General features: G+C 36.3%; 1 protein-coding gene and 1 long non-coding RNA gene across 2 annotated transcripts in view; both read right to left on the bottom strand.

Annotated features, from left to right (window-relative positions):
- TENM2 (teneurin transmembrane protein 2) overlaps window positions 1–19,640 on the bottom strand; it is a 1,167,677-nt gene that overhangs the window by 967,345 nt on the left and 180,692 nt on the right. The window lies entirely within an intron of this gene.
- LOC147369861 (uncharacterized) lies at window positions 3,977–7,773 on the bottom strand. Its single transcript, XR_015168001.1, has 2 exons — window positions 4,498–7,773; window positions 3,977–4,030 (listed from the first exon to the last, which is right to left on the bottom strand). It is a non-coding gene; the product is annotated as an uncharacterized LOC147369861 (long non-coding RNA).

The raw sequence follows: 19,640 nt of genomic DNA, 5'->3' as shown, positions 1-19,640 counted from the left end.
TTCCACAAACACACTTTACACAAATCCATTATGTGCCAAGAGCCAGCTTGCTTTGTAAATGCATTTGGTGAAATGTAATGGAATTAACCCAACATTTATATTTTCAACCTCAAAGTATATTAGGAGAATTATAAATTTCCCAATTGACAACAGATGTAAATGAACATTGTCCTTATTTACTGTGGGTGGAAACAAACAGGGCAAAGGAAGGATATTTTTGCTAAAGCTTCATCCTAGGTCAGATTTGTTTTCTATAATTTCTGGCTTCCTATCCCAGAGCCAAGCTTATTTTCTTTGTCTTTTCCTCCCCGCCCCCTGTTTCTGGATTTCCAATAAAATAACTGAAACTAGAATTATGCTTTTAAAAAAAAAAAACCTCAAGGATATTTTTAAGTCCCCAAGGTGAAGAAACTGCCTAAGGGAGTCAAGGGTACGTAGACCAGGTTTTTTACAGTGTGTGCTATTTCGCATTTTTAAGAAGGCAATTAGTTATTCTTGTGTATTAGTGACTGCCCCATTTTCTCCATAACTCAGGTGATAAAAAGGGCCTTGGAGAGGACATATTTTAAGTGGGACATTTATTACCCCAAAAAAGGAATGATTCTAATTTAGAGTTACTGGGAAAGCCCTTTCTATAGATGCAGTCAAATTTCACAGCTGCAAAAATTTGGCCTTGCTGTTTGCAACTCACACTGCCGTTCTAGCTAAGCCCTTGTGAGCTTAAAGATAGAGTTAAAGAATCTGATAAAATAACCTGAACATTAGCGCTTTATCTATTTAAAGCGATCCAACAGTACAATATTAATTTGGTGGCCATGGAGTATGTGTAAGACGCAGAGCTGTGAGTGGTGATAACCTTGAAGAATCTACACTGGGAAAAAGAAAAAAAAGAAGGACAAATTCATCTGTGTGTTCAGTGTGATGGGACTTTCAAGTTACTAGTTCCTAGTAGGTCATTTTTGCCACAGCAGCAGGTACAAAGGACTGTTAGTAGTCAGCGAGTTTTATTACATGAGTTTGAAGGTAGGATCCATGTTTTATGTTATAGAAAGTCAAGTTGATTTTTGAGACCTGTCTTGACTTGCTACCTACGCATAGCAAAAACTACAACTGGAGTTTTTTTTAAGGGAGATTTTAAATAAGAACTGTGAATATCTCTGTACCCCAAGATAGCACCATAAAAATGAAATAAAAATATATGGGGTCCAAAGAAGAGATTCATTCTGTGTCCACATACCCTTAAATATAAAATGAGATTGGAGACATTCTTTCTCAAAGTGTAGATTCCCATTACTTCCTCTTCAAGAGAGACATGCCTAAAAGGTTATTGATTTGGTTCTGAAGGACAGAGTGTTTATTATGGAGGAAGTCATGGCGGGGCACGAGTGTGAGAAATTAATGATGGCTTTGTAAGTGTCCATGCTGTGGCATGGAACCAGTGGGGCAACTGTCAATCTATATGATAATACATTCCCAAACTTCAAAAAATCAGTCAGGTGAAAACGCATTGATTTTTTTTGTGTGTGAGCTAAAAAGAATTTGTCAAAAAGAAAGAGCAAGAAGTTGACTGAAGTAACACCTCAGTCTGCAGGGTAGCTCACACCTCACTTTTTATTTGGTTAAGGAATTTATGAGGTAATGTGGACAATTTCTTATTTTTATTTCTAGTCCCCAAGAGGAACAGAGCCTGAATTATCTATATCATTGGAATATGTAAAATACTGAGAAAATTAAAGCAGAGAAAAGGAACACATTCTATCTGTAAGTTTTGAAATAACCATCTATTACCTAAACTTGAACTCTGACTTCAGAACCACTTTCATGGTCTGTCAAATGCAGGAACAAAAGAATTGCTTCCTGGTTCTAAGTGCATTATCTATGGTCATGAAATTCTGACTATATTTGAACTAGCATTACTGCGAAAAATCATCACACTATATTTAAGGGATATTTCCTATCAGGACTCGGATTTATACAGAGTTGCCCCAGGTGAAAACTGTTTGAATACAGTGTTTCAAATTATATTGGAAAAAAGTGACTGCTATTGGTTTACCAAATACATCTTGACTTGTAAAATTCATTCCTCCCTTACGGTTGTAGGTAAATTCAAGGCAAGTATTTTTGCTCCCCTTGCTTCACTAGAAACCTCCCCTCATTAGCTGAGTTTTTAAGAGGTATATAGCTTAAAAAGAAAGAGTATAAATTCTAGAAATATGTATAGGTGATTCTTTATAGATCCCACGAGACCAGCGAGAATTCCAACCAGAATATTTTCTAAAATACGTTGTTTAAGATGTGCTGTAAGTTCTTGAATTACAAGTGATTTTATTTATTAGGTGATCAAACTGCCTGCATTTCAATAATGTCTGACACACACCAAAGCTGAAACAGTACCATCAGCAAATGGATTCAATGTATGCCTTTATGAAAACTTCTAAAAGTAATTTCCTATCAAATAAGCACCTTTAGAGTGTTGAATGTGCCAAGTGTCAGAATTTTGTTAAAATTCAAAAGGAGTCAAGTGCAGATTTTTCCTTAAGAGTACACCTTGATTAGCTCCATGAACTGAGGCATAATAAGACACATTCCCTTGTCCCCACTAGAGAATAAACTATTTCGGAATTAAACATAAATTTAAATGCAATATGGTGACATCTTTCTGAATACACGCGACTTACCCTGGATATGATGTATTAATATTTTCAACATGGTTTGGAGATTAAATGATATTTAGCTATGCTTTTGCATTTACAACAAGCTGTCTGCCTGCAAATTTCTTTTTTTTTAAATGCAAGAAAATACTTAGAGCTGCTCTAGTAGATGTTTACAATGTTTTATAGAAACCTTAACTGATCTATTTGTAAATATTTTAATGGTAATTCTTTTAGCAAACACAAAATCTATTCATAACAAACCACATAGCATTTGATGTTTTCTCCATAAATCCACCATACCTAATGCAATTTATCTTTTAAAAAATGTTTTGGGCTCAACACGGTTCTGAGTTGCTAAGAAAGCCACAAATAAGCACCTTATCTCTTTAATGACTTGCTTGAGCTTTCCTATATTTACTGCTTAATGATCGGAAGCATTTAATTTTCAAAGTTTCATTAAAACCCATCTACAAAGCTGGATGGATAAGCAATAGTGATTTGTGATAGAAGGTGTGGGAAGCCATTAACCTACATAGGTACCAAGGAGAAGAGTAAACATAGAAAAGAATACTTTTTTGAAGACAAGTCTCTTCCTATTTGTCATTATTAAACTCCAGAGCCTCTGTTCCAAGTTTGATCTTCAATACGGATATGAGGCATTGCTGCCTGGAAATGAAAGTCTAAGATAAGGTAGGATTCTTAAGAGATCTTCATGAAAAAAAATAACCCAGGTTGCCGTTTACTGGGAAGGGGAAATCAATACAAAGACCTAGAAACTTGTGGAGAGAGGACATTTTCTAGGTATAGGTCATAGTTTATCAAGTTGCCTCTTTTGCAATGTAATTTACTTGCTAATAAGACCAACTGATGATGTCTGAATAGTGTGTTATCATCAAAATGAGATTTTAAAATTCTCTCCTCATTTCTTGTGTGTTCGAGGTTTGCTGGTTTATTTTCCCTCAGCTCAGTGTGGGTAGACAAGGTCGATTTAAAAGAAAATGAATGGTTTTATATGCCTCTTTATTAAAAAAAAAAAATCCCAAGCCCCACATGGTACAGTCCCCAAAATATTCAAAAAAATATTTAAGAAGCAGGCCTACCGTTCTCATCATCTGACTTATTTTCGTTGTCAGAATCAGTCAAGGTAAGGGCCGAGTTTTCACGACTGGACAGGCCGGAACTGCGCCTGGATTTTATCCCTCTCCCCCACAATCTGATGGCATGTTCTGGAGACATCCCTCCCTCTGTATCGGAGTCGGCGTCAGACCCTGTGCTCAGGGAGTAGCCCTGGTGAAGGATCCCCATGTCGGAACAGTAACCACTTCGGTGTGGGGAGGGCTCACAGATTCCCAGTTCCGCAAGGGTGAAGTTAGTTCCTAGGGTGACAGCAAACAAAGAGACCGATTAAAATTTGTGAAACGATTTCAAATTTCAAATTTATTCTTACAAAAAGCAGACAGTTTTTCCTAGTCAAAAAATATACCAGGTTTGCCATAGTATACAGCTAGGCAAGAGTCTTTAGGCTATTGGGGTGTATTTGAGAACTACAGCAACAAAAAAGTAAATAACTGAGATTAATTTTAATCCTAGGACAGGATGTTCAGATTTTATTTCAAAAATTTCTAATTATTTACTGATGTCTAGGTAGCACCAGGTAGCCGATAAAACACTGGATTTATAAGAAGAACTAATATATACCAAGCACTTCCTTTCTCCAGGTATCTTTTATTCTGTAATTTTTTTTCTTATATTTAAAAAGTTCACAACTTTACGATGATGATAACATTACTATAATCATTCTGTCGTTAGGGAAACTGAGGAACAGAGAACTTAAGTGACTTACCCAAGGTCACACATCTAGACTGTAGCAAAACCTGGATCTGATCCTTGAGCAGTCTGTCTTCATGCCAAAGAAGCTTAATCCTCCAATAAATGGGAGTGGTGGCCAGGAGACCTGGGGACCAGTCCTAGCTTTCCACGGGTAAGTCCCACTGTGGCAACTCTCTTAACAACTTGAGCCTCAGTTTTCTCTTCTGTAAAATCTGGGTATTAATCTCTTAAATTCCTCTCAGAATCACTGCATGGTTTATATGTGATAAGATATACACCCGAGTATTATTTTTCAAGTAAGAATAGGTAAGGTGTTACTTAAGTCAGAATCGTAGGGATGGAGTCAGTCCATTTTTATTATTTATTTATTTTCACTGACGTATAGCTGATTGACAATCTTGTGTTAGTTCAGGTGTACTGCAAAGTGAATCAATTATATATAAATATACACATACATATATCTGCCTCTTTTTCAGATTTTTTCCCTGTGTAGATTATTACAGAACACTAAGTAGAGCTTTCTGTGCTATACACTAGGTCCTTATTAGTTATCTACATTATATACATAGTAGTGTGTATATGATAAACTCAATCTCTTAGTCTATCACTTCCCCCTACATTTCCCCTCTGGTAACCGTAATTTGACTGTGAGATCTGTGTTTCTGATTTGTAAATAAGTTCATTTGTATTATTTTTAAATCAGTTTCCACATATAAGTGATTTCATATAAGACTGTTTTAAAATGATATCAATTTCTTTTTGCTAATACAATTGAAAACCACAAGTGAGTTTTATCACATGTATCCATGTGGGAAGTGAAGGGATGGGCCCCTGGTTGAGGGGGAGCTGAAAAGAATAAGCATTTATTGAACACGCTCACACTACCATGTGCTGGGCATGGGGCCAGGTACTCTAAGAGGCTTTATCTCATTTAAATCTCATAAAAGCACAGCAGTTTAGGTGTTAACCACTTTACAGGGAGGCTGAATACTGTCTCCAAGGTCACACCTGGGCAAGTGGCAGATCCACGGCTCACCCCTGCATCTGTAGATCCCAAGTCCATGCTCCCTCTACAGTGTCAAATGGTCCCAATCAAAAACCAGTCTGGCAACAGTTTTGCACAGTGAATGTGCCATCTATTTGTATGCTTTAATAGCCAGCTTTAAAAAAGACATTTTAAGGTTTCACTGCATATTAGATGAAATCACGTGGCACACTGCACTTACTGACATTTAAATCTGTCCCTATTCATGGACAATGAAAAAAATATATAATGAAGAAATGCACTCTTATGCTATTGATATCAATGAAGAAAATCTTCTAAATAACACAAAACTCATGGGTTTGTTTTCTCTCTCTATTGATTACATTAGAGCCACTCATTGTTCAAACTCATGACATAATGAACACTGAATATCTACATACATGATAGCATTTCTCAGATTTTATTTTTAAGAAGCCCCAGACAATTGCACATATTAACCTCATATGAAGCTAATTTGTCATAGACACAAGTATTTTTATTCTGAGGCTTTACTTTATTGCACAATGGACTTCTACAGTCTTCTTTGGCTGTGTTAATGGAATCAAATCCAATACTATACATAACTGTCTCTGGAGAATGAGCCTGTTCATTGGAGAGACGACTCTACTACCTGTGTGGGGAGGAAGGATATCTCACTGCCAATCAGCACAGTTCTAACCGGTTATTCCCTGAGCAGAGTTTCATGATGCTGTCTGAAATTCTCTATTCAATGTATTCTCTTCCAGATTGCATCCTTGGCAATTAGGTATTATCTTCTAATTGTATACTAAAATGTGTATTTCAGTTTTAGTAGTGTGTAAAACTCAAGTGGGTTCATATATATCTGAAACACTTCTATCTATATTGCTGTTTTTCTCATGCTTCAGTCTTTGGAAAAAAGTAATTTCACATGAGCATTCTTCCATCTTGCCTTCTGAGCTCAGTGATCATGAGATACACTGCTTCCATTTCCTTCATTAAAGGAAAGAAGCCCAAACTAAAACATACATGTTTTTATTTCACATGTGGTAATTTTGATTCCATGTGAAATGGAGTGTGCATGTATCAAGGCAACATTCCTGATTGTCTATTTCACATCTTATTATCTGGAACTAGGCTTCAAGACCTCCTCACGAAAAGAGATACAGCCATGTGAGCAAAGGAAGCCTCAACTTTCTGAGGAGCCCATGTGCTCCTCAATCTGGGTACTAGAATTCAGAGACAGGAAGCCTAGAACATGGCAGGCTGTGGAATAAATGCAGTGCCCTTTCTGTGGTTAGAACATTTACTTGATGATAACAAATGAAAATATGTTTCTGTTAAACTTGAAACAAACATGAGCTCTTCATCAATCAGTGAAAATTTGCATACATTTTTAAGTCACCACAGTGTTAGAAAAAACACTTCAAGTGTTCCAACTTCAAGCTTACAAACCTGAAGCTGAACAAGCAATATTGTGAAGAAAATGGAAGGTATTATACCAAATTCATCAGAAAAAGTTAAGCTCACACTTATAGAAAGCCAAGTTTTCCTCTAAAAACAGAATTGTTTCTTCAAAAATATCCCTTTCTAAACTCCTTGGCTTCATCTTCCACTAGGATCGCACTTCCTCAATGCTATGTTTCCCACAATTCCTAGTTTGGTATCTTTTTGCTCTCAAATAACTCGTAGAAGAGAAAACCTTGCTCTTAAGTGTCTGGGACAGATTACGGACCAAGCCTTTCCCAAGTTTGCTGGCTTAACAACATAATGTTGGAGAGTCATGGACACGGTACAAAGGAAAGATTGGTCTATCATTTATTAAATCATTCAACAAATATTTATTGTTCCTAGTGCTGTGCTAGACACTGGGGATTTAACAGTGAGCAGTATAAAACTACAATCATGACATTTATAGTCTAATCGGGAAAGGGGCATTAATCAAAGAATCACATAAAAAAGTACAATCTATACAATGATAAATACTATGTAGAAAAGAGACAGGGAGCCATGAAAGGTCATCCCTTCATTTTGTCACAGCTTGCCCACATGTTCATCTAGTGGCAGACACGAGGGACTAGGAATTACTCCACCGAGACGCTTACTCCACCCCTCCCATTTGCTCTTATCATACCCAGTTTCCCAAACATCCCTCCAAATGAATTTCTTTAGACAAGCAATTTTCATGTATTTTGTCTTAAAGCATGAAGCGCTCATATTATACCACTCTGCTTAGCATGTAAATAGTATGGGGGATGTTAATACTATGTCAACTTATTGTTTTACACTTACTTTGCTCATTGATGGAAGACTGATTTGGCTCTAATTCATCTTGTATAATTATGTCTTTATTAAGCTCCATGGCAGCTTTGAATAGAAGAGAGAAACTAGTCATTGTGTGATTCTCCAAGCTAAGATTTCTAGTGGAAAGCAGTCAACATTTCATTCCTTCTTTACTATCTTGCAGAAAGATAAAAAAAGAGGCACAACATTTAAGTATTCATGAAACACATATTCACACTCTCTCTGCCTCCCTGATACCACTAACGCAAGTGGGTGTGGATGATGTCTCCGACTCCTCTCAGTTATGGTTTCTTTGCTGTTGTCAATACACAGCTTAGTGGTGTCCCATATTACATTGTCAAGACCAGAGTCAATATCTATATAAATGAATGATTACACAAAATAAATGGTATTTATATCATGGAATTTTATTATAATTTAAAGTGTTATCAATGTCTGAATATTGCCATTGAGAGAATGCCAATGTCTAAAAACTGTTAGATGATCAGGAGAGCAGAACACAAGTTTTTAAAAACAACTCAGTTGATAAGTCTCTTTTGCTTTAAGTCATCTTTTATTATGAGATGAGTTTTTATTTTATATTGGAGTATAGCTGATTAACAATGTGATCATTTCAGGTACACAGCAGAGCAACTCAGCTATATATACACATGCATCCGCTCTCCCTCAAACTCCCCTCCCATCCAGGATGCCATATAACACTGAGAAGAGTTCCTTGCAATATACAGAAGGCCCCTGTTGGTTATCCATTTTAAATATAGCAGTGTGGACACGTCTTCTTTTGAATCATAACCTCGGTATATGACCCAGATCCTTTCCAAAGATTTTTTAGAGAAAAATTTTGCAATAGATTTCAGGAGTCATCCTTTGACTAACTAATTTTACTTGGGGATACAATCCTAAAGAAGGATATGTCACTGCACTGTGATCTTGGCTTTATCTTCAAAGTTCTTACCAACTTCTCACACTTTGAAATAACCTTTAAGTAGGAAAAACACATATGTCGCTAAGTCAGAATTACCATGTCATGGTAATACCAGTGAATACAAATAGCACTGAAAATGTCAGGATTTGAACAGATTTTCTACTATGAGGGCAGAAAGATAAAAGTTAACTGTAGTAATGGCCTAAATGTTTACTATGTGAGTCCCCTGAGTCTAAGAGAAGAAATTTCACACATGGGAAGAAAAGTTGCCATAGCATGAAAACAGTCAATAGTAATCATTTACGAAATAATCCCCACCTATCCCCATCCACTTATTACCACTATCTCTTCTCATATCAACCACCATATTAATGTCAATCATCAATTAGTTGCTGATAATGGGAAATGATATGGTACCAATCTAAGATTAAATTATAAAACTGGTGAAGATGCAGATTTCCATGAAGTCAGTAAAAGTGATACTAAAAACACTAGAATCATAATCAAGACTACAAAATAACCAAGATCTAACAGAATTAAGCTATTAAGAGAAAATAAAGATGAATGTTGGCATGGTAATGTCAACTGTTGGTGGGAATGTAAATTGATACAGCCACTATGGAGAACAGTATGGGGGTTCTTTAAAAAAAACTAAAAATAGAGCTCCCATATGACCCAGTGATTCCACCAGTGGGGCAAATACCCTGAGAAAACCATAGTTCAAAAAGACATATGCACCCCGATGTTCACTGCAGCACTACTTAAAATAGCCAGGGCACAGAAACAATCATAAGGGATAGATAAAGAAGATGTGGGGGTTGTGTGTATGTGTGTGTGTGTGTGTGTATATGCATACATATACAATGGAATATTACTTAGCCATAAAAGAGAATGAAATTGGATCACTTGCAAAAATGTGGATGGACCCAGGGTCTGTCATACACAGTGAAGTCAGAAAGAGAAAAACAAATTAACACATATATGTGAACGCTAGAAAAATGGCACAAATGAGCCATTGGGAGATTAGGACTGATGCACTGCTATGTGTGAAACAGTTAGCTAGTGGGAACCTCCTACATAGCATGGGGAGCTCAGTTCAGTGTTCTGTGGTGACAGAGACGGGTGGGATGGCAGGAAGGGTGGAAGGCAGGGTCAAGAGGGAGAGGATATATGTATGCTGCTGCTGCTAAGTCACTTCAGTCATTTCCAGCTCTGTGCGACCCCAGAGACGGCAGCCCACCAGGCTCCCCCGTCCCTGGGATTCTCCAGGCAAGAACAGTGGAGTGGGTTGCCATTTCCTTCTCCAATGCATGAAAGTGAAAAGTGAAGGTGAAGTCGCTCAGTCGTGTCCGACTCTTAGCGACCCCATGGACTGCAGCCCACCAGGCTCCTCCGTCCATGGGAGTTTCCAGGCAAGAGTACTGGAGTGGGGTGCCATTGCCTTCTCTGGGATATATGTATACATGCAGCTAATTTACTTTGTTGTATATATTGTGAAGCAACTATACCCCAATTAAAAAAAAATCCTGGAAATAGAAAAGGTGAGGAACTTCTAGTTCTAGATCAAGATGAAATTTCCCACTTCTCTATATACCTGTTTTTAAGGACAGCTAAAATCCCTGGACTGTACATGTAAAAACTACATAAAATGAGTCTAAAAGAGGTATGTAAGAAGATAGATCCATTTCTTCCTGGGACCTGGAGGAAAACATAGCGGTGAGTTCTCTGGGTTTCCCTTCTGCTTCATATTTCCCAGATGTGGATAGAGAAATTTGCTAGAGAAATCTGCAAACTGAACATACCAACAGAAGCAGACCAAAGTAAAGCCTACTCCAACGAGGTGTCCTTCCCCACCTCCACAAACATACTAGGGTGGAATCAAAGACCAACTGGGGACTGGAATTATTATTGTCACTGAGGGGCGATGAGCTTTCCCTGATTCCCCTACAGAGGGTCGCTGGAGGAGAGGAAGGGAACCTCGACGCCCATCTGCACACAGTGGTAATGAAGTGCCCTTCCTTCTCCTTGCTGGTGTTTGAGGAGGATAAATGTTAAATCTAGTTTCACTACCACTGGGGGACTCACAGAGAACTCAAAGGAGATAGCCCTCTCCCTCTCAAGCAGGTTGGTATATGCAGGGTCCTAGTAGGGAGTCTGAAACCCCAACTCTGCAAGGAGACATTCCACCCCACTCCACCCCAATTGCCCCGCTTGTCAAAGTGAGTCAAGTGAGGAACCTGGGCTTTCACTTCCACCTGCCAGTTAAGCCTCAGGGTCCCATTGTTCCCAAAGGCTTGGTGTCAGAGGAGGCCTACTGAAACAATATTTAAATAAGATCCATATTTTTGAAACAATACTTCCAATAGCCAGGATACAATAAAAAATCATTCATCACACCAAGAATCAGGAAAATCTCAATGTGAATGAGGAAAAATAATTATTAATAAGAAATTAACTAGAGGCCATTTGGAAGATTAAAGAATCTAAATATTTTTGTTTTTGCAAAATATGGCCCTCTGTGATCATGCTGCAAAATGCAACTCAGAATGAAAGATGAAATATTGTACAGTCATACAGCTGTGCCATAAAATGTATATTGTGCCCCACACAAATTATTATTCTTTATCCTTTTGAATAATTATAGTGCAGCTGGAATAATAAATTGTATTAAACATAAAATATACTCTTGATAATCAATCTTATTTTCTCAAGATAAAGTCACAATAAATTATATTTACTATTTAATATGAAATATTGCTTCTTTCTAAACAGTGATTCATTTTTGAAGTGGCCTTTTTTCTAGGATCATTTATCCTAAGACAAAGAGAATCTCTTATAAATAAACATGGGTCACTCTTCTTGAGCAAATGTTAGACTCTACATTTTAAAGTCAGGGATGAATCCTGACTCCAAATTTTTGTACCAGATATTTAAGAAAAGAACACAAATTATAATACCATAGTTCTCTTTATCACAGAGTGAAGTAATTTAATCTAATGCCATAAGCTTTTGCAAACTAGAAAGCTATCAGGCAAAATAGGAAATTATAAGAGATAAAACACAACTTGTATTTTGGTTTGATTCATCAAAATATATCACCAAATTATTACATTTAATGTTGATACTTTAAATTTTGCACAGTTAAAGATATGTATGTGATACAAAATATTCCATCCAAAACAAATACCAACATTATCTAAAATACTATTTTCACACAAATTTAAAATCTACATATTTGTACATGCAATGGTAACAAATTTGAAAGCCAATGAAGGAGCTACTTAATGAATTCTAATGTTTTATACTTGTGTATACTAAAATTCTTCACATCAACTCTCTCTTAATGCCCTTCTAAAGTTCATCCGATTTTACACATTCAGATATTTTCCCAAATGTTGACAAGACTGTTCACAAAATATCCTGTGGCTTAAAACCACAGAGTAGGTGTACATGTATTATTATTCATAAAATGTAAGTCCAATATTTATATTTCAAAAATATCCTTTACAAATCGAAATTTTCTTTTGTGTATAGCCTAAAATGTTCATATTTTAATATTTTTAAACTTGCAGAATTATTACTTTGGTCTCTACCTGAATCTCTGACATGTCACAACTTATCAGATTTGTAACCAGAATCATTCCAATGTTAATAAACACTTTCCAAATCAAAAAAACACCAAAGGCTAGTGAAGACAGGAACGTTTCCAGTATTCAAGGTTTTCCTGTAAGCTTTATCCCCTCAAAGTCAAAAGTGAACGTGGCATTCTCCTCTGATATGGCATTTTCATGTTCCAATCTGAACAAAGCCCAACTTGGAAAACCCAAAAGCCGACTACAACAAAAGTTTCTCCTGAACAACTGCCAGTTCATAAATAGAAATGAAGTGCTCCAGAGCTTGCTGGAGACTCTTTTCTGCTGATGAAAATTCCAACAAGATTAAAAATCAATTCGAGTATTAAAAACTATAGCAATCAGTTATCCTATGTAAGAGCATTACAAAGGCATACAGTCATCTGACCCTGTGAGACTCTGCTTCTTCAAACACTTTTTTGTTCATCAGAAAAAATAAAGAAAGCAAAGGACAAGAGTGGGTGAGCTGCAATGGTCTAACTGTTCTGAGTTTGAGAATGTAAGATTAGCTTATGCTTTCTCAGAGCTTCAGAAGGTGGCAGGCACTGTCTTAGATGCTGCTATATACAGATTTCCAATTAATTAGTGTACCAGCCTTGTAAAATAGTCACTACCTACATAGCCAAGGGTTCAAATGGGATTCCACTGTCTGTTTTAAAAATACTTGTGGACCATATATTCTTAGAATTAATTACTTCTGATGAGTCTCCACTTTCTTTACAAAATACACGTAAAAATAGCACCTGCTTTTATAAGATTCTTTTGAACATTGAGTTAGATAAGGCAGGTCAAAGTGCTTAAAACACTGCCTGCCACTCAGTAATTACACGACAAATGTAGATAATATGATGATCATTGGCTTACAATGAAGGAACTTGCTTTTTTAAAAAAATTACAGGAGTATTAACACTTTATGTTTCTTGAGTTGTTTTTGAAACTTTTGGAACAATACATTTTTCTAGGGATGTATTTTCTAGGGATAAGCTTTTCCAGGGATGTATGCCTGTTTCATCTACGTCTTCAAATGGGTTGGCACAAGTTTATCCAAGTATTTTTAAATCCCTTTAAATTTCTTCTGGGTTTGTAGACTGCCTTTTTTTTTTTTTTTTTTTTAATTCCTGATATTATTTTATTTGTGCTTTCTTTTGACTGGATTGGTTTCAGCAATGATCAATTGTTTTTGTCTTTCAATAAACAAATTTTTGCTTTCCTGGTTCTATCTACTATCTATACATGTTTTCTAGTTTATTCATTTTTATGGTTTTACATATATATATATATATACACAAAAATTACTCCTTTCTCTTTCCTTCTTTGAGTATAGACAATTGATTTTTTTCATATGTTTAAAATTTGATTTCTTACGCCATCAGTGTTCAGCCATTTTTCCTTTTTATTATAAACATTTCAGGCTATATATTTCTAAGGACCACTTTCAATGCATCTCACAGGTTTTGACTCACAGCATCTTCACTGTGGCTTAGATTTAAATATTTTTATGTTTCTAATGAACTTATTTATTGCATTTACAAATGAACTGGGGTATTTTGTATATATTTCTGGTTTTGAGCTCTAATTTACCTGCATTTAGCTAAAGAGCATCACTTTTATATTACTAAACTTTTAAGCAATTTTTAAATTTCCTCCATAGCCTGATAAATTTTTTAAAGTATTTCATATCCACTTGAGAGAAACATATGTTCTCTAGTTATTAGGTGCAAGATTTTACATATTTCAATGAAACCAAATTATTAATCCTGTGTTCAATTTTTCTACATGGTACTAATTTGCTATTTAATTGTCTTATCAAGAATTGAAAGTTATATGATGAATTTTCCTACTATGATGGGTGTTTCTCCCCACAGCTTTATCTGTATTTGCATTATGTCAATTTAAGGCTATATTATAGGGCTTCCCTGGTAGCTCAGTTAGTAAAGAATCTGCTTGCAGTGCAGGAGAGCTGGATTTGATCCTTGGGTTGGGAAGATACCCTGGAGAAGGAAATGGCAACCCACTCCAGTATTCTTGCCTGGAAAATCCCATGGACAGAGGAGCCTGGAGGGCTACAGTCCATGGGGTTGCAAGAGTTGGACACAACTGAACAACTAAACCAAGGCTATATTATAGGTGTATGTTTAGAATAATTATAATAATTATAATTTTCTGATGGATTGAACATTGTCATTAATATGTAGTGACTCTTTATCTCCAATAAATTTTGAGATTATATCTGCTTTTTAATCATTGATTATATTTTACAAGGAATTTGTCCATTTCATTTAATTTGCCAAGGTTAATGACAATGTTCTTGAATACACACAGGATCCATAACGATATTCCTTCTTTCATTCCTGATTTGGAGTATTTGTGTATTCTCTTTTTTTCTTCTTGATTATTTTAGCTATTGCTTTATCAGTTTTATCAGTTTTTCAAAGACCAGCTTTTGGCTTTAATATTTTCATTTACTGTTTCTTTTCCATTTCTTTAATTTTTGTTCTCATCTTAATTATTTATCTTTACTTATTTTGGGTTTCTTTGCTTAGCCTTTTCTAGTTTCTTGTGGTAGAAATGTAGATCATTGATTTAAAAACAATTTTTATTTCTTAAATAAAAATACAAACCTATCATCTGCCCCTCTTTACCTGCATCTCACAAGTTTGGATATGTTGTACATTTCATTATCATTCAATTCCAGATATTCTCTAATTTCTCTTGTACTACTTTGATTAATGGATTACTTAGAAATACATAGTTTTATTTCCACATATTTGGGGCTTGTCTAGATTTCTTTATTGTTAATGTGATTTCTCACTTAAGTACTTGGTGGACAGAGAACAAATTCTCTTGGATTCCCTCCTGAAATTAACTGAGACTCTCTTTGTAATCCTTTGGTCAATTTCAAATATCCATCTTTTTCTCTGGTAATACTCGTGGTCTCAAAGTCTAGTTTGCCTGATATAAAAATGTTCAGCTTTGTTAAGGTTACTATAAACAGTGAACATTATGTCTAATTTCCTTCCTTTACTTTCAACTGTTCTGTGTCTTTGTATTTAAAATGCATCTCTTGTAGACAACATATATTTAGGATTTGCTATTTAAATAATCAGACAATCTTTTCCTTTTAATCAGTGTACATTTATATTAATGTAATTTTTTATTTGTCTGGATTCAGGTTCACCACTTTGCTGTTTTTCCTGTTTGTCTCTTTTCTGATGTTCCTCTTCTCTACCTTCACTTGGGTTGATAATTTTTTTTTAATTCTATTTCAATTTTCTATTGGATTCTTATCTATATCTCAACATAATGTTTTTAGTGGTAGCTTTAGGGATTACAATATGTGTGTTGTATCAGTCTATTTAGAGCTCTAATCTTACTTGATACAAGCTGTTCTTCCATTTCCATGACCTCCTGATTTCTTTATTCTAAGAAATTCTCATTGTCTTTTAAATATCTACTCACTCCCAAACTCTTTACTGTCTTCACTAATTAAACTAAGACTATTCTTCTCTCCTAATGTTTCTATTATATTTTTAACATTATATTCTTTCTGTGCCATCTCTTTCTAATTTCTTCTGGTTATTTTTTTTTCAGTTGACCAATTCTCTTTTTAATTGTGCCTGATGTCATATTTACTGTATGCACTAAAGTTTTTATTTCAACAATTATGTATTGACTATTTCCTTTATAAAATTTATATAGCTTAAGTGTTTCTATTCCGTTTTTCTAGTATATTCTTACTTGCTAATTTGCATATTATACACAGTGGAAAGTATGTAACTGACAAATTCTAAGGTTTTGGGGCTTTAAGAATCAAAAATGGTTGTTTGTTGACTTGTTCACTCTTAAAGTTTTGTTTTCTTACATACTTAATGAGATTTAACTTTAGCTGACATTAGTTTATTTTAGTTTTTAAAAATCACAAGGGCCTATAGTAAAGACTCTTGTCTCCTGAAAAATGTCTAACTGCTCCCTTTCAGAGACTCTTCACCACATGTCTTTTATCAGGTTTCCAGAATAACATAGGAATCTCAGTTTCATGTCTTGCATCTTGCTCTGAGTTCAAGGTCAGATCTCCCTGTTGAAACTCTGAGGGTAACCCTTTTCTCTCACTGAAGTTCTCCTATGAGCTTGCAATTCAATCTTCACATTTCTGACTTCAGCTCATTTTTAGTTCTTATTTTGTTTTTTTTATTTAGAGATTTCTCATACTCTCAGGACTGTGTTGTTTTGATCAAGCTAGTTAATATTTCTATGTTTCAAATTTCTTACCTGTAAAATGGAGGAAATTATAGCAGTACCTATCTGAAAAGGTCACTGTGTTGATGAACAAGTATATATATAAATTTAGAACAGAATAAATACTCAATAAATATTAGTTATCTATGATGTTACCTGGTAAGTGTAAAACTACAAGGTGATGGGCATGATTTCATTTTCAAACTTTTCCTACCCCTATACAAATGAAATACTTTTTCCTATTAAGCTGCATATATTTAAATATATTTAATACTTATTCTATTATGTTATGTAATATCCTGCTTTCTCAAAGTAATATAAAGAAGATTTGATACGTCAGTATAGAAGCTACCAGTATTAGCTGAAATTTTGACAAAGGCATATGACATTTGCATTCTCAGCACTCATGAAGGTCCCTGTCTCCATCATGCACTTGATGTTTTGAAAACATTTTGACTTTCCCATCATTGAAGAATCATTCTAGAGCTCAAGAGTTAATTAACTCATCTACAGTCTGACATCTAGGGAGATGGATAGATCACAGTCTATCACCAGGTGAAAATATGTGTAACAGGTATTTTGCTTCAGTAACTAATCAGGATCTACACTGTAACTGCAAATATTTGGGGGAGAAATGTTAATGATGTATTCTTGTTTGTAAATCAGTTCCCTTAAATCAGATGCTTCATCACCAATTACTGTCAGGATTTAGGTACTTGTCTAAAACCAATGTAAGCATCCAGCCATTGAGCTTGTAGAAAAATAACACAACCACAGTTTCCTAGTGCCTGTTAGCATCCGTTAAACAGGGAGAGGATAATTGAAACTGAGTCAAGGGTTTTCCTTTTCTTCCTTTCCCACCTTGCTTCCTGTGTTTCAAACACATGTCGTAGGTTACGAATACATGTAAAGCCTTAATTACATTTAACATCTGGCAGCTGTTGACTTGCAGAGAGTTGTTGAGTCACATAAATTCCAAGTCAGAAAGAAATTCAGGAATAGAAGGCAGAAGTTTGCCCAATGGAGGAAAAGAATCTTATGTCATCACAGCTGAAATACTCCACTATCAGCACTATTATATTCACGGTGTGAGCGATGCGGTAACTGATCAGTCTCAGCCACACCAGAGACTATCTCACCACTAAAATACACATTTCCAAAGTGATTGAAGTCACTTAGCAGTGTAGCCAGAGCATAGGGATGCTGAATAAAATGTTCTAGATACACTATCAAGTAGTGGAAACAGCAGCAGAAGCAGAGATTTTAGAACCCTCACTTGCAGAGTCTACATTTGTAGGTTCGTAGACTGATATAGTTATCTCTCCACCCCAAATCAGAGTGAGGGCTACCCCAAGAATACAGACAGCTTGACCACCTGGGAGCAAACACATGATTACACGAGAGGAGACGTATACCTAAAAGAATGGGTGGGACTTCAGGCAAGCAGATGAAGGGAAAGAGCCCTCGTTCATTTCATCAGTATCTATGAAATGCTTAGTAAATGTCTGGGGCTTCCCAGGTGGCTCAGTGGTAAAGAATCTGCCTGCCAATGCAGGAGGCATAGGAGACACATGTTCAATCCTTGGGTCAGGAAGATCCCCTGGAGGATGAAACGGCAGCCCACTCCATAATTCTTGCCTGGAGAATCCCATGGACAGAGGAGCCTGGTAGGCAACAGTCCATGGGGTCGCAAAGAGTCGGACATGACTGAGTGACTGAACACACAGCATGAGTGTTCAGCCTTAGTCAAATGGCTTGGGGTATATCAGCAAACAAAGGAGATAAAGATCTGTGTTCCTCAGAAGCTTATATTTTAGCCAGGGTAGACAAAAAATAAAAAGTTAATATAATGACTAAGTACTAATATCTTCAAAGGTGAGAAGTGAAAACAGAGAAAGTAGAGTAGTGAAAGCCATTTATGAGTATTGTGAATTATTTGATCTTGGGAAGATCTCAGGGAGAAGGGGGCATTTGGCAAAGGCTGGAAGGACTTGGGGGAGTCAGCTTTCTGATACCCTGGGGGCAAAAAGCAGCTGTCTGTGCATGGGTCCCAAGGAGAAGCATACCTGGGATGTTCTAAAACGTCAAGAAGAATGGAGTGGCTGAAATGAAGTGAGCAAAGGTGCAAACTTCACGGGAGAGCTAGAGTCTTAATGAGAGCTGGGTCTGGAAGGGCTTTGGGGTAATTTTAACGACACCGCTTTTTACTCAGAGCAAAGACAAAGCTATTATACTGTTTTGGGGGAGAGGAATGACATCACCTAACTTACATCTTTAAAGATTGCACAACTGTGTTTGACACAAGGAAGAACAGCATACAGGAGATGCTCAGAATGCGTTTGTAAGAGCTGATCACAGCCCATTCCAGTTGGAAGCAGTGGGCTGGTGGGCAGAGTGGGATTTCCTGGTGGATGGATTACATGTAGGGTGTGGCAGAAAGAGAGAAATCAGAAATAACATCAATACTTTCAAACTGAAAACTAGGAGGGAGTTGCCAGGGACTGTGATGGGGAAGGATGCAAGAAGAGCAAGTGGTATGTGTGTGTGTGTAGAGGGTCAGGATTTCAGTAATGCATATTTCAGTTTGGAATATGTGTTAGACATACAAATGGAGATTCTGAGTAGGTCAACAGATCAATAAATAACAAGTTTATTATAAGTGATAGAGATTTAGGAGTCATTGGCATATATATGCTATTCTGTGTTATGGAAGTGGACAAGACCATCAGTGTGAAAGATCTGTAGGTAGAAAAGAATACCAAAGACTGGGTCTTTGGTTATTTTTATACTCAAGAGGATGGAGCAAAGAGGAAGAAGCAATAAAGGAGTATGGAAAAGAGCAGCCAGTGCAATGGTTGGAAGGCCACAAGCATGTGCCAGGGGACACTCTAAGCGAAGAAAGTGCGTCCAAGAGGAGGCAGTGATGAACTCTTCCAAATGTTGCTGGCAGGTAAGAAGAGACCGAAAAAGTAAGCGTCACAGTGTAGTGACGTGGTGATCACTGGTGGTCTTGGCAAGACCAACTGTATGGAGGGATATGTGTGAATATCTGGTTG

The sequence above is a fragment of the Bos grunniens genome, chromosome 7 (assembly GCF_055505025.1).
Source record: "Bos grunniens cultivar Pamir isolate PY7600 chromosome 7, Bosgru_T2T1.0, whole genome shotgun sequence".
In the NCBI taxonomy this organism is placed as follows: domain Eukaryota; kingdom Metazoa; phylum Chordata; class Mammalia; order Artiodactyla; family Bovidae; genus Bos; species Bos grunniens.
The sequence above is the reverse complement of the archived record's forward strand: the minus strand, read 5'-3'. Positions and strand labels throughout refer to the sequence as shown.